We start from the raw sequence: 12,042 nt of genomic DNA on the forward strand, positions 1-12,042 counted from the left end.
ATGATAGTGCATCCACTTTCCATACTAGCTTGTGAAATGTTCTTGTGCAAAAAATCTGTAGCTGCTGGTTGAGGGGGGATGCAAAAAGATCTATGTCCGGGCAGCCCCAGGCTTCTGTAATCATCTTGAATATTTGGGTGTCTAGCATCCACTCGTGTGGGTCTGACAGGTTCCTGCTCAGGCTGTCTGCCAGAATATTTTGTTTTCCTGGCAGGAACTGAGCTTGTAGATCCACTTTGCAAGCTAGAGCTGTGTTCCATAGAGTCATGGCTAGTCTGCAAAGGGGGGTAGGAGTGTGAACCCCCTTGCTTGTTTATGTACCACATAACTGTGGTGTTGTCTGTCCGTATCAGTAGTTGTCCTGGTTGTAGGAGATCCCTGAAAGCCAAGAGGGCATTCTGTACAGCTAACATCTCTTTTAAATTGATATGTAGGTGCTTCTGATCCTCTGTCCAAAAACCTTGCTGACCTTTTCCCTGCAAGTGGGCTCCCCATGCGTAATCCGAGGCATCCGTGGTTAACACTTGGCTGGCTGGAGGCAGACTGAAGGCTTTCCCTTTGTTGTGAAGACATGCCATGGTCCACCAATGGAATTCCTTTTGTAGGCAAGGCAAGACAGCAATCTATGTGTCTAGACTGTGGCAATGCTGGGACCATACACTTTTTAGGTACCATTGTATTTTTCTCATATGTAGTCTTGCATTTGGTATGAGAAGGATGCAGGAGGCCATGTAACACAAAGCCTGCAGGAATTTCCTTGCAGTTAGCTGAGTTATTGACACCAAGGTTTTGAAAGTTGAAGCCAGCTGCTGTTGTTTTTTGGATGTCAGGAATGCCATCTGGGTTGTTGTGTTTAGAAGAGCACCCAGAAAGGTTATCTGTTGTGTGGGTGTCAAATTTGACTTTTTTATGTTCACAGTGAATCCCAGGTACTTGAGTAGATTTTGAACAAATTTCAGGTGCTGGAGTAAGACATCCTTGCTGTCCACTTGAATAAGGCAGTTGTCCAAATAAGGGTAAATTTGAATTCCCTTGAGTCTGCAATAAGCTACTACTGGTGCCAGGCACTTGGTGAAGACCCTGGGTGCAGTAGACAAGCCAAAGGGCAGCGCAGAGAATTGGTAATGTTTCGAGCCGGCCTTGAACCTGAGGTATTTTATGCACTCCTGTCTGATAGGGATGTGCAAATAAACCTCCTTTAAATCCAATGTCACCATCCATGCATTTTTGCTCAACATTGGCAGGAGCTGTTGCAGAGTAAGCATCTTGAACTTTGGTATCTCCAAGAAAGTGTTTAAGACTGAGAGATCCAGGATGGGTCTCCATGAATTTTGCTTTCTGGGAACTAGGAAGAGCCTGGAGTAGAAGCCTTGCCCCGTCTCTGATTGTGGAACCAGTTCTATGGCCCTCATAGCCATGAGGAATCTCACCTGGTTTAATGCCTCTGCCCATTGGTGTTTTGGTAGGTCTGGCCATCCGTTTGGTCTTGGCAAGGTATGAAAGTGGAATTTGTAACCTCTTGAAACTACATCCAGAACCCACTTGTCTTGGGTTATGTAAGTCCAACTTTGTTGAAAAAGAGAGTTTTCCTCCTAGAGGGACTTCCAGGAGAGAAGTTCCTGGAGCCATGCAGGGGGAGTCATTGAGCCTGTTTTCTATAAGATTGAGGTCTGTCCTCTCCATCCCTGGGGGTGGAAGCACTCCACTGTCTATGTCTGTAAGAGGTCTGTGCTTGGGCCCTCCCTCTGGAGCACCTATATCTACCCCTCTGAGGCCTGTCCGAGCTGGGAAAGGACCAATTTTTAGTTGGCCAATTTCTGCTAAATCTTGGGGGCTGAACTTGTAAGAAATCCTTAACCATTTGCATGGATTTTGCCTTATCCTCCATTTCCTTTATCACCTCTTCAGCCTTAGACCCAAACAAAACATTATGCTGAACAGGAGCATCCAGTAACTTTGCTTTCACTTGATCACGTAAGTTTTGTTCCTTTAACCAAGCATGCCTTCTAATGACTGTGCCAGAGGCAGCCGCCCTGCAAGAAGCCTCCAAGGCATTAAAACCACAGTGTAAACCATGCTTCCCCACTTGTTCAGTGGCATGCATCAAATCGTGTAATTCCTTATTATCTGCACATGCAGTAATGGTATCCAGTTTTTGTTTCATAACAGACAGTAGAAATTGCTGATATTTTAGCATATGAAATTGACAATTTAAAGCCCTAATAGATAAAGTTGCAGAAGTGTAAACTTTTTTGCCCCATCTCTCCAAAGCTCTGGAATCCTTATCTGTCGGAATAGGGTTTTTAGCAGAAGCGGCCTTAACCCCCTTAGGACCCTGAGAAATGGCTTCTGGATCAGCAGTAGGATTTTTGTAAAGGAACTGGTGGGAGTCAGGGACCCTGTAATATCTGTCGGGCTTAGCAGAGGGGCTGGAGGAAAGGAGTCAGGAGTTAAATTAGCCTCAGAAAAGGCATCATCCACAATATCCAAAATAGGAGGAATAGCCAGGGGTCTATGTTGGGGAAGAAGGAGGAAATCTCTAAGCCTTCTCTTAGATTCCGAGTACTCCTGTCCTTCCCAGTGAAAATGTTCCCTCATGTCATGTAAAGTTTCCCCAAAAGAAAAATCCTCAGGGGGAGAAGCTGATGGAATGGATTCCTCAGCATCAGAATCCTCATAAGGAGGGAAAGTATATTCCTGTTCAGAGGAAGACACTGAAGAAATAGATTCCTGATCAGAAGATTCATAATCCAATTCTTGCCTTGGCCTTTTGTCTGGAGGGGGATGTGAACCCCTAATCATGGTTAGTAAGTCCTCCACCATTTTAAGTAGCTGTTTCTGAAATTTGGGTCCCGGATCAGAAGAGGCCTGGGCTGGTGTCTTAGATTTAGAAGGAGTCTTTGCCTTTGTCTTTGCCTTTATCAGAAGCTGTGTAGGCCTGAAAACTCCCTCAGAAGCCGGTATCTGCACAGCGGCTCCGGACCCATCCGAGGGAGCATTGACCGAAGGTCCAGCAGTTGGAGTGCTCAAAGGCCTAGTTGGCTCCTCGTGGGAGTCCGTTTCAGCAATCGGTTCTGAAATGGCTGACAACAGGGGCTGCAAAAGCGCCTCACTAACGACGACCGAACCTGCAGCTGGCTCTGCTTGTAAAACATCATCTGATTTGGACCTCGGAGGCCTGTCCTTATCCTTGCGTCATTTGTGAACTCCAGTAGTCGGAAGCATGTCTGACGACATTTTATAATTAAATCGCCTGCCAAAGTAGTGAGAAGCAAAATCGTACCTGCGCTTAATCGTACGTTGGTTAAATCTAGCACAAAACTGACAACTAGCTACGTCATGGTCAGGGCCTAAACAAGGAATACAGTAAGAATGGAAATCCTTATGAGGTATTTGCTTCCCACAAGAAATGCAATTATTAACTTTTTCTGACATCGGACTGGAGCAAGAAAAAAGTTTCCCCAACGGGGTACTTAGCTTTGAGAAGAAGAAGTAAGTCTTCGGACTGAAGCACGAAAAAAATATCAGGAGTCAGCTGACCGGCACTTGCGAACTGCTTTCACCGCACGGCAAGAAAGACTAGAGAACATGGTGTCGGCTGGCAGCTTTGTACTCCTAGCGCTCTGACATCAGGGAGCATGACTGAACAGCCAATGCCGGACCCAGACTTTGGGATTCTGGCCGACCGAGGACTGCCTGCCGGCAGGAAGAACCCTACAGTGATGACTGCAACAGTGAAACACGATGACATCTCCAATAAGGAAACAGCTCCATTGCCTTCATTACAACTACCAGAAGCCATAACTGAAACCAAACACAGGAAAAATAGGAAGTTATTTACTCACCATAACGTTCCATGTTGGTAGTCCATCTCACCCTTCATTTTTACATATGGGACTCGGCCGATTTGCAAGCTGGAAGACTTCTGGTTGGCTCGTGGCTAAGCAGGTATCCCATGGTGCACCAGTACAATCCCCAGATCTTGTTTGCTGCTCACTAGAATAACAACCATAAAAACAACCAATACTAAAGGGTCTCCATTCAAGGGCAACCAAATTATTACTTGCAGATCTTCCAGGATGGGGGCAGGAGGGTGGGTTGGTAAAAATGAAAGGGTGAGATGCACTACCATCATGGGACATTATGTTGAGTACATAACTTCTTAATGTTAGGTAGTCCGATCTCACCTTCATTTTTACATATGGGACAGCGTCCCTAGCGCCTTATTCTTGGGTGGCTCACTGGAAAATACTTTTGAGCACCGTGGAGCCAAAGGATGCTCTACCCCTGGATGCCAAATCCGATTTGTAATGTGTAATAAAAGTGTGAAGGGTAGCCCACGTAGCTGCTGCACAAATATTATCAAGTGGTACCCTGGCTTGAAAGGCTGCAGAGGTAGACAGCGATCTGATAGAATGAGCCTTGATCCTACAGGGTAAAGGTTTGCCCTCCGAGCTACAGATAAAGGCTATACAACTGGAAATCCAATTAGATAGTGTCACACTTTAGAAACTGGTAAGCCCAGTCTAGAGTCAGAAAAGGAAATTAATAATTGATCTGATTTCCTGAAAACCTTAGCCCGCTGTAGATAAAAATGTAGTTGTCTATGGACGTCTAGCTGATGAAAATAGTACTCAGCTGCACTTACAGTGGTTAGGGAAGAAAACTGGGAGTTCTATTGGTTGATTTAAGGTAGCATTAGAACAAACTGTGGGGACAAAGGAGGGATTAGTACGTAATGACACCCTGTCTTTGTGAAAAATCAAATACGTGGCTTAATAGACAAGGCCTGTAGCTCCGATACCCATCTAGCTGATGTGATTGCTAACAAAAACAAGGTCTTCCAAGACAAAAATTTTAGAGAAGATGAGTGGGAAGGTTCAAAAGGGGGAGAAGTCAATTTGGACAACACAAAATTTAAATCCCAAGAAGCCACTGGTTCTTGCAGAGGTGGTCTCAATAGAGTGGCCCCTGTCAAAAAGGTCATGCATAGCTTATGAGACATTAAACTGGTATCTGGAAAACCTAAGTGAAGATGAGAAATTGCTGCCAATTGGACTCTGATAGTGGCAGCAGCAGATCCTTGCTGAAAAAGCTCAGAAAGAAAATCCAGAATTACAGGGATGGAAGCAGTGTATGGATCTACACTCATTCACTGTGCCCAAATAGAAAATTTTTTCCATTTACTGCCATACAGCCTCCTAGTTGAAAGTTTACGGGAGGACATAAGAATATGTGACACTGAGGATGATGCATCATGAAGCCTGACTATGGATGGAACTGCAGCAGCCAAGCTGTCAATTTGAGGGTGTGGATTGAGGGGTGTAGCGAACCCGACATGTGTGTCAATAGATCTGGAGATGGATCCAGAATCCAAGGATCATCCAGCAGGAGAGGCTCGAGGAAGGGGAACCAGACCTGACGAGGCCAGTAAGGAGCAATGAGGATCAACTTGCTTCCCAGCCGACTGGCTTTCTGAATCACTTTGGGAATGAGTGGGATTGAAGGAAAGGCATACAGAAGTCCCATGGGCCAATTGTGAGCCAGAGCATCTCTGGGAGTCTCCCCCGGAGGGGGAATGAGGGGAAAGATAGCTGCTGCATTTGGTATAGACTGGGCTGGCAAAAAGGTCACTGCAAGGCTGTCACCATTTCCGGAAAATCTGATCCACTGTTTCCCGTTTCAGAGACCACTTGTGAGGCATTAGGATTGCCCAGCTGAGCTTGTCAGCTATCACATTGGTCGTCCCTGGAATGTGCGTTGCAACCAGAAAGCACTGGGAAGAAATTGCCCATTCCCAAACTCGCATGGCCTCCCGACAGAGTGGGTAAGATCTGGTACCACCCTGTTTGTTGATATACCAAACCACTGACGTTGTCTGATTGTATCGCAATTGTCCCTAGAGGAAGAAGGTCTTGAAGTGCTTGCAACACCAAAAGCACCGCTCTCATCTCCAGAACATTGATATGCAGATGAGCCTCGTGTTCTTGCCATGTGCCTTGGACAGTCCTGCCGAGATAATGCCCCCCCCCCACCCGATCTGGGAGGCATCCGTGGTCACAGTGGCAATGGGTTGGGCTGGAACAAAGGGGGCACCCGTGATCAGTTGATTGGGAGCTATCCACCAAAGAAGGTCCTTCTTGCATGATTCCGTCAGCAGGATAGGATGACTCAGTGGGAGAGATTGGAAGTACCATTGGGAAGACAGACGCCACTGGAGAATTCTCATGTGCAACCTGGCTAATGGTACCAATAGAATTGTGGAAGCCATAGTCCCGAGGAGTTGAAGAACCCACTTCACTTTGACTTTTCGCAACGGGAGAAAACGTTGAACTTGGGAGATTAAGTTCTCTGCCCTTTCGGCAGGGAGACGAGCCATCATGTTCACTGTGTCTACCTCTGTGCCTATAAAAATCACAGATTGAGGGCAATAATGCATATTTTTTCCAATTTATGGAGATCCCTAACTGAGCACAAAGTTGAATCGTGGCGTCCCTGTTTTGGAGGAGTAGATGCCTGGTGGGGGCAGTCAGGAGCCAGTCATCCAAATATGGAAACACCTGGAATCCCTGACGTCTCAGGTGAGCTGTCACTACTGCCATGCATTTGGTGAACACCCTGGGGGCTGTGGTGAGACCAAAGGGCAAAGATCAAATCTGATAGTGACTGGCTCTAGGTTGGAAGTGTAGATGGCTTCTGGATGCCTTGTTCATTTTTATGTGGTAGTAGGCATCCTGAAGATCTAGAGAGCACATCCAAAAGTCTTTCCCTAACAACGGGAGTACAGACTGCAGTGTTACCATCCGAAACTTGTCCTTCTTCATTGATTCGTTCAATCTGCTGAGGACCAATATTGGCCTCCAATCTCCGGTTCATTTTGGAGCCAAAAAGAACCTGGAGTAAGTTCCGGATCCTATCTGGTCTGCTGGGATGGGCTGGATGGCTTTTTTTAAGAGCAACTTGTTGATCTCCACAGTTGCCTGATCCCTGTGATTGGGTGGTACATCTGGGATCCTTTTGGGAACAAACGGTGATAGGGAAAAGGGTATGATATAGCCTCTGGTAACAACTCTTTGTACCCACTTGTCTTGGGTGATATTGAGCCAGGCTTCTTGGTACAAAGAAATGCGACACCTGACCGGCCCCAGAGAAGCGCAGTCGGGCTCTACATCAGGAGTGCTGATAAGGCCGTCCTCGAAAGGAATCACGGCCTTGTTGGTATTGTGGGCCACCCCTGCCTCTAGGGCGACATCTGCCATTTCCTCCTCCTCTGAAGGAGGATTCACCCTGTGTGTCAGGAAAGACCCTCTGGGACTTATTGAACCACATTTTACTGCCCCTCTGACCCTTGGGGTATGGTCTGGAAGGGACAGTAAAACGCACTCCCATGGCAGAAAGCGTCTTTCCTTCTTGCTCACACCGAGTGAGTGTATCCTTCACCTAGGAACCAAACAATGAGGAACCATCAAATGAGGCATTGGTGAAAGTAGACTTGAACGGTTCTGCAAAATTACATAAGTGCATCCAGAAGTGGTGCCTCAAGGCAACTCTGGAACCCGCTGCTCTACTCACTCCATCCACAGCATAAGAGATAAGTCGCATGGAGGAGTTAACCACAGAATTTAAGGTGGACAACTGAGTAGAAATCTTGTCTGGAACTCGCTCAGTACACGCACCTTGTATGGAATCTCCTAACTCCTTGAGGAGATCCCTCTGCAACTTTGTGAAGTGCGTGAGATAGTTCATCGATCGAAGGGTAAAGGCCGCTGAACTAAAAATACGCCTCTCAAATCTGTCCATCTGTCGAGACGCCTTGTTTGGCGGATGAACAGATGAAGAAGTCTTCACTAACTCCTTCTTCGTGGCCGGCTGCCACCAGCATGGCATCTACGGAAACACCCTGAGACAAGAACTCTTTACCAGGAAGGGCAGACAAGAACTTATTTGGTCTCCTGGGCACTGGCTCCACGGTGTCAGGAGTATCCCACACCTTTCGACTAACTAGATCCATCAGTTCGTTAAAAGGTAGAGACACCCAAGAGGCAGAAGGTTGAGACCTGAAAGCCTTCAGGTACACCAACTCCTCATCAGAAGGGTTAACAGTGGGCCAGTCGCACCTCTGCCTAAGGATCTCTAAAATGTCTACAAAGGAGACATCATTAGAGGATGACTTGGGGGACCTTTCTGACTCCTCGAGGTCAGTGTCCAATGTCAAAGACTCATCCTGGGAGTCAATATGTTTCCTCTTACATAACCTCTTCCGAGGTGGCTCCTTGGAAGGATACTCCAGGGAAGCCTCGGAAGAGTGGTGGCCACCAGCCGATGGCTCCGGAGGCTGCGGGTCTCTGCTGTCTCCAGAGAGAGTAGGGGCTGAGACTGAAATGGGTGCTCTCGGGGGAAGAGTGCTGGTGCCACTGGTAGGGGCTGGAGAATGAGGCAGCATGCTCCTCTTCATCTCAAATGCCAGCCTCTCTGGCTCCGAAGACCTCCTCCGCTCTAAAGAGATGAGGGTTGGTACTGGAGCAAGAGCTGTTGGCTCCCAGATATATGCAGGGTCCGAGCTCACCCTGGCTGAAGCACCGAGAGGAAGGCTCGGAACCAAAGATCGATTCCAACCCTCCCTATCGGTGCCGACAGGAGAGCTTTGGCCCCTGGACATAACGGATGGCACCAAGCGTGTCAGAGTCGAACCCGGCTCTAAGGCAGCAACAAGGTGAGCTGGAGTCAGCATTTCCTCCATTGGCACTAAGCACTTCAGCTGTGAAAGGCCAGTATGGTTCAGAGGAGGAATAGCAGACAAGGGCAAAGCTGGGCCAAGTGTCTCCAGAGTCGACTGGGTCAGACCCAACAATAATTTTGGTAAGGCAGATGACTTCAGGAGTCTCAGCACTACCCTCTCCAATGTCGTCTTCTGAAAGGCTCCTGGAAGACCTGGAAGACATAGTAGGGGATCTTGACCTGGAGGGCACTGGAGACTTAATTGTTACGGAAACCGGTAGGGAGCTTACAGACCGGCTCCGAGTAGCAGAGTCAACTGCTGTATCAATAGGTTCAGAGATCAGTTCCAAAACACCTGTAACCAACTCTGACACCACCATGATGCTCTCCTTCATCTCCGAAGGCCGAGGAGTCATGGAGGTAGATTTGGATTATTTCAACTGTTTAGGAGGTGGCTCTGAGACACCAGATGGTGCCGGAGAAGGCCTTTTTGAGGATTTTGATTTTCCAGATTTAGAGGAAGCCGAAGAACTGGATAGTGCTTCCTTAAAGCATGGATTCAATAGACCCTTGAGTATGAGTTTGTTCCTTTTCTCCTGTAACACTCTAGGAGAGAAAGCATGGCAGAACAAGCACGACTCCTGTAAGTGGATGGCCCCTAGGCAATAGACACAGCTACTGCGGCCATCCGTTAAGGACATTTTTTGGGAGCATTTCATGTACTTTTTGAACCCCGAGGGTTTATGCTCCTTACTTTCCTTGGACATATTACACACACAAAAGCCAAAGAGAATGAAAAAGAGAAAAAGGAGGAGGACTAGGTCCTCTAACTAAAACAGGCCTAACCCTAAGAAGGAGTTACACGAGGACTAGGTCCTCTAACTTAAACGGGCCTACCCGGTGTACAGAAAGCTAGCTAAAGGAGTTCCACAAGGACTAGGTCCTCTAACTTAAATGGGCTTAGCCCAGTGTAGTGAAACTAGGTCTTCTAACTTAAACAGACCAAAAAGGAAAGCCCATGCACACAAGAGAAACCGTAAATGACACAATAAATTTCTATATTCCTAAAAACAGGTAGTATACTTGCAATCCTAGTAAATTCACAAGCGGATCCCCACCAAAACAATGTAAAAATAGCAGAAACTAACTGCCAACAGTGACCAAAAAAGGTCAGAATAACAACAGAAAAGACAACAGGAGCCCCTGTTGACTAAGAGCGGAAAACCGACAAAAACTCTACCTAATAATCAAAAAATGTGCAACGGCGCCTAAAACGAACTGGCGCACAGGATACCAATAACCACTAGTAAACTAAGTTGCACTCAAAAAGGGCAAGCAATACAACTGCTTAATATATTAGCAACACTAAATATACAATAAAGGTTCTATTAAAGCACTGAAATACGATAGAATATAAAGAATTTTGAAAAACTTAGCCAGAGCCAAGAGAAGCACAACCAAACTTGTCGACGTGGCAAATGAGATCTGGGGATTGTACTGGTGCACCATGGGATACCTGCTTAGCCACGAGCCAACCAGAAGTCTTCCAGCTTGTAAACCGGTCGAGTCGGAGCAGAGGATCTGCTCTGAAACAATATGTAAAAATGAAGGCGAGATCTGACTACCTAGCATGAAAGTATACCAAATAAAAACCAACTGGCTGGCAGCAAGAAAAAGGCAAGTGTGTATTTTTTACAATTTATTAGCGCTTTCGTCTAATAAATTACCAGACTTCTTCAGATAAACCTTCTTACATTAAACAACCCTTATATAATGATATTACATGACATCACATAATGCAGCAGCCAATAACAGGAACAGTACAAAATGTAAAAAATGATGGGTGGTAAAAAACAATTAATACATTTTGGACCATATATCTTACTTATATTTACAAAATATATACACATATTTATATCCAAATACAAATATTATAAACATCTGTCATATGTTTATTGTTTAAGGGAGCTATTTTTGGAAATCATTTCATTTAGCCCAGGGGGGTATCCAGCATTCAAATACATTTGCCACCAGGTCTCTTTATTTTGCGCTTTTTAAGCACATAAGCAAATTTCCTACTCACAGCTTTAAATTTCTGGTAGTGTACCAGGTTATTAAAGATCCCCTGGGAGGACCCGGGAAATTAGTCTTAGCAAATAAATAAAATATAAATAATATGTAAGTATAAGTAAGCTATATGGTCCAAAATGTATTGTTTTTTACCACCCGTCATTTTTAAAATTTTGTATTGGAGCTGTTATTGGCTGTTGCATTATGTGATGTCATGTAATATCATTATATAAGGGTTGTTTAATGTAAGAAGGTTTATCTGAAGAAGTTTGGTAATTTATCAGACGAAAGCTCTAATAAATTGTAAAAAATACACTTTTGCCTTTTTTCTTGTTGCCAGCCAGTTGGATTTATTTGGTATATCTGTTGTCTCCTCCACATGATTTTTCTTCAGACAAACCTCAGCACTGGAATTTGAAAACTCAAAGTGTGTTGGTGCTGGGACCAAAGAGACTTTAGATACCACTATATCATTCTCAGGTGCTAGGGTTATCACGAAAATCATAGAGGCCATGAAACTCAAATTCCTGAGGCATTCCCTTGAACTGACCGAAGTTTGAGTGGAAAACCTTATAAGTAGCTCTAGGTATACCTATACTCTTTCCAGTGGAAGAAAAGCTCTTTAAACTGAGGTGTCTAGTTGACATCCCAGGAACACAATCTTGTGTGATAGTCAATAAATACTTTTGAATGTTGTCGTGTTATCCCAGCTTGTGTAAGAGATTCCTGACACTTTGAAAAAGACTCTGGAAAGATAAACAAGTTGTCTTAAATATGGAAAAATGTGGCTATCCAGTAGCATGCAATGAGCAATATCTGCAGCTAGACACTTTGTGAACATTTTTGGTGCAGTACACAGTCCAAAGGATAAGCCAGAGAAATGATAATGTGATCCAGATACACAAATCCTTAAGAAAAGCCTGAAATCTGGATGATTAGGGATGTGGTGATAAGCACCTTTTAAGTCTCATGTTACCAGGAAACTTGAAAGAGGAAGTAGTAGTAACAGGTTGTAAAATGACATAATTTGGAATTTGGGCACTATCACAAACAGATTAGAAAGATCCAGGACTGGGCTCAAAACAATTTCTTACTTTGCCACTAAAAACATCCACCTGGGAAGGAGGGGACTGGTACTACCACTCCTTGGGACAGCATTAGATGAAGATCCAATGGAAATGAGAGTCTGATCTGCAGGATATGGAATGATATCAGTAACCTTGATGAATGTTCTTCACAACCCAGTTATCTGAA

At 45.2% G+C, this 12,042-nt stretch overlaps 1 protein-coding gene across 3 annotated transcripts in view; it reads right to left on the reverse strand.

The window, feature by feature from the left end:
* IFT20 (intraflagellar transport 20) overlaps positions 1-12,042 on the reverse strand; it is a 304,459-nt gene that overhangs the window by 22,931 nt on the left and 269,486 nt on the right. The window lies entirely within an intron of this gene.

This window comes from Protopterus annectens, chromosome 13.part0 (genome assembly GCF_019279795.1).
Source record: "Protopterus annectens isolate FY-2018-M chromosome 13.part0, PAN1.0, whole genome shotgun sequence".
Lineage (NCBI taxonomy): Eukaryota > Metazoa > Chordata > Ceratodontiformes > Protopteridae > Protopterus > Protopterus annectens.